This window comes from Arachis ipaensis, chromosome B2, assembly GCF_059453495.1.
Source record: "Arachis ipaensis isolate K30076 ecotype BB chromosome B2, ASM5945349v1, whole genome shotgun sequence".
In the NCBI taxonomy this organism is placed as follows: Eukaryota; Viridiplantae; Streptophyta; class Magnoliopsida; order Fabales; family Fabaceae; genus Arachis; species Arachis ipaensis.
The window spans coordinates 71,565,047-71,569,144 of record NC_142437.1 but is presented as its reverse complement, the minus strand read 5'-3'; the positions used below and the strand labels follow the sequence as shown (position 1 = coordinate 71,569,144).

The 4,098-nt window shown below is 36.2% G+C and overlaps 1 non-coding gene across 1 annotated transcript; it reads left to right on the top strand.

Moving 5' to 3' along the window:
• Positions 1-2,448: 2,448 nt before the first annotated feature.
• Positions 2,449-2,556, top strand: LOC148574341 (small nucleolar RNA R71). Its single transcript, XR_015905634.1, has one exon. It is a non-coding gene; the product is annotated as a small nucleolar RNA R71 (small nucleolar RNA).
• Positions 2,557-4,098: the final 1,542 nt, after the last annotated feature.

Genomic DNA, 4,098 nt, shown 5'->3' with positions numbered 1-4,098 from the left:
AGAGGGTTTAAGTGTGTATGAGGTGTGAAATTGAAGGTTGTAAGGAGGGGTATTTATAGGGTAAGAGAGAGAGAGGGAATTCGGTTATGAAGGGGGTGGGTTTGGGAGGGAAATGGTTTGAATTTGAATGGTGAGGTAGGTGGGGTTTATGATGGATGGATGTGAGTGGTGAAGAGAATATGGGAAAGAGGGTAGGATTTGATAGGTGAATGGTGTTTAGGGAAGATGTATTGATGTGATTGGTCAAGGGTATTTGGGGAAGAGTGTTATGGAAAGGTGTAAAGAGGAGAGAAGAAGAGGTGGGGTAGGTGGCGATCCTGTGGAGTCCACAGATCCTGAGGTGTCAAAGAATTCTGGTCCCTGCACCATTCTGGTGTGTAAACGCCCTCTGTGTGCCAATTCTGGCGTTTAACGCCAGTTCTGCTACCTTTCCTGGCGTTAAACGCTAGTCTGCTACCCCTTTCTAGCGTTTAATGCCAGCCGGACACCCTTTTCTGGCATTAAACGCCCAGAATGCTGCCCATTCTGGCGTTTAACACACAGAATGCTGCTAGACTGAGCGTTAAACACCTATTCTGCTATCCTTACTGGCGTTTAAACGCCAATGAGCCTGTACTCCAGGGTGTGCTATTTTTGATGCTGTTTTTGATTTTGCTTTAATTCTGCAGCTATTTTTATGACTTCACATGATCATCAACCTAAAGAAAACATAAAATAACAATGGAATATAAATAAATATAATTAAATAACATTGGGTTGCCTCCCAATAAGCGCTTATTTAATGTCAATAGCTTGACAGTGAGCTCTTAGAGAGCTTCACAGAGACTCAGAGCTTAATGGTGGCCTCCCAACACCAAACTTAGAAGTTGAGTGTGGGGGCTTTGTTTTACTCTGTATTGAGAGAAGCCTTTCATGCTTCTTCTCCATGGTTACAGAAGAAGATCCTTGAGCCTTAAACACAAGGTAGTCCTTATTCAATTGAAAGACTAACTCTCCTCTGTCCACATCAATCATAGCTTTTGCTGTGGCTAGGAAGGGTCTTCCAAGGATGATGGATTCATCTTCATCCTTCCCAGTGTCTAGGATTATGAAATCAGTAGCGATGTAAAAGCCTTCAACCTTCACTAAGACATCCTCTACAAGTCCATAAGCCTGTTCCATTGATTTGTCTGCCATCTCTAGTGGGATTCTTGCAGCTTGTACCTCAAAGATCCCTAGTTTCTCCATTATAGAGAGTGGCATGAGGTTTATTCCTGACCCCAGGTCATACAGAGCCTTCTCAAAGGTCATGGTGCCTATGGTACAGGGTATTAAGAATTTTCCGGGATCCGGTTTCTTCTGAGGTAATTTCAATTGAACCAAGGCATTCAGTTCTTTGATGAGCAATGGAGGTTCATCCTCCCAAGTCTCATTACTAAATAACTTGGCATTCAACTTCATGATTGCTCCAAGATACAGAGCAATTTGCTCTTCAATAATATCTTCATCCTCTTCAGAGGAAAAATACTCATCAGAGCTCATGAATGGCAACAGTAAGTTCAGTGGAATCTCTATAGTCTCTGTATGAGTCTCAGATTCCTTTGGTTCCTCATTAGGGAACTCCTTAGTGGTCAGTGGACGTCCATTGAGGTCTTCCTCACTGGAAATCACTGCCTCTTCCCCCTCTATAGGTTCGGCCATTTTGGTTATATTAATGGCCTTGCACTCTCTCTTTGGATTCTCTTCTGTATTGCTTGGGAGAGTACTAGGAGGAGTTTCCGTAACTCTTTTACTCAGCTGACCTACTTGTGCCTCCAAATTTTGGATGGAGGACCTTGTTTCAGTCATGAAACTGAGAGTGGTCTTAGATAGATCAGAGACTATGGTTGCTAAGTCAGAGAGGCTCTGCTTAGAATTCTCTGTCTGTTGCTCAGAAGATGATGGAAAAGGCTTGCTATTGCCAAACCTATTTCTTGCACCATCATTTTTATTGAAGCCTTGATTAGGCTTTTACTGATCCTTCCATTTGAAATTAGGATGATTTCTCCATGAAGGATTATAGGTGTTTCCATAGGATTCTCCCATGTAATTCACCTCTTCCATTGCAGGATTCTCAGGGTCATAACCTTCTTCTTTAGAGGAAGCTTCTTTAGTACTACTGGATGCAGCTTGCATTTCAGTCAGACTCTGAGAAATTATATTGACTTTCTGAGTCAATATTTTATTCTGAGCCAATATGGCATTCAGAGTATCAATCTTAAGAACTCCTTTCTTCTGAGTCATCCCATTATTCACAGGATTTCTTTCAGAAGTATACATGAATTGGTTATTTGCAACCATTTTAATGAGTTCCTGGGCTTCTGCAGGCATTTTTTTCAGATGAAGAGATCCACCAGCAGAGTGGTCCAATGACATCTTGGACAATTCAGATAGACTATCATAGAATATACATAAGATGCTCCATTTTGAAAGCATGTCAGAAGGACACCTTTTGATCAATTGCTTGTATCTTTCCCAAGCTTCATAGAGGGATTCACCTTCCTTCTGTCTGAAGGTTTGGACTTCCACTCTAAGCTTGCTAAACTTCTGAGGTAGAAAGAATTTGTCTAAGAAAGCATTGACCAACTTTTTCCAAGAGTTCAGGCTTTCTTTAGGTTGTGAGTCCAACCATATCCTAGCTCTGTCTCTTATAGCAAAGGGGAAAACCAGAAGTCTGTAGACCTCAGGATTAATCCCATTGGTCTTAACAGTGTCATAGATTTGCAAGAATTCAGCTAAGAACTGATGAGTATCTTCCAATGGAAGTCCATGAAACTTGCAATTCTGTTGCATTAGAGAAACTAATTGAGATGTTTCTTCCATAGAAGTCAGAAGTTGGTGCAGTAAAGTAACCAAGCATCTTCCTTGCATCTCCACCATTGTTGTTATTTTTGGCTACCATGTCTTCTTCTTTTTCGAAAATTTCTGTAAGGTCCTCTCCGGAGTGTTGTGCTTTAGCTTCTCTTAGCTTCCTCTTTAGAGTCCTTTCAGGTTCAAGATCAGCTTCAACAAGAATGTCCTTATCCTTGTTCTTGCTCATGTAAAATAGAAGAGAACAGAAAAGAAGAAAAATTTTCTATGTCACAGTACAAAGATTCTTTTCTGTGAGTAGAAGAATAGAAGAATGAAGAATGAGGTAGAGAGAAAATAAAGAGAATTCGAACACAGACAGAGGGAGAAGGTTCAAATTTTTAGAAGAAGAGAAGTGTTAGTAATTAAATAAAATAAATAGAAAGAGATGAGAGAGAGAGATAGCATTCGAATATTAATTTAAAAGAAAAGAAAAATATTTTTGGTTTTATTTTAATTATTAGTTAGAATTCGAATTTATTAAAAGAAATAAAATAAAATTAGAATTTAAAATAATTTGTTAATTAAAAAGAATTTTGAAAAAGTGGTTAGTGATTTTTGAAAATTAGAAGTGGAAAAGTAGTTAGGTGGTTTTGAAAAAGATAAGAAATAGTAAACTTTTTAATTAAAACAAACAAGTCAAGTAGTTAATTGAAAAAGATTTGAAAATAAATAAGAAGTTAGAAAAAGATTTTGAAATTAAGTTTTTAAAAAGATATGATTGAAATTTATTTTAAAAAAGATTTTAAAAAGAAATTTAAAAATATTTGATTTTGAAAATTAAAATTGATGACTTGACTAACAGGAAACTAAAAGATATGATTATAGAATTTAAAGATTGAACCTTTCTTAAAAGGAAGGTAACAAACTTGAAATTTTTGAATAAAAACGTTAAATGCTAGCAATAATTTCGAAAATTATGAAATAAAAATAAGAAAAATATTTTGAAATTTTATTTTGAAGAATTTTCTAAAAACGTGAAAGAAAAAATGGAAAAGATTTGATTTTGAAAAAGATTTGAAAAGATAAGATTTTTAAATTGAATTTTTGACTTGACTAACAAGAAACAACTAAATTTTAAAAATTTTTGACCAAATCAACTCAAAATTTCAAAATTTATGAGTAAGATAAGGGAAAAATATTATTTTTGATTTTTTTTGAATTAAGGAAGAAAGAGAAAAACAACAAAATGACACAAGACATAAGAATTTAAGATCAAAACAAATAATG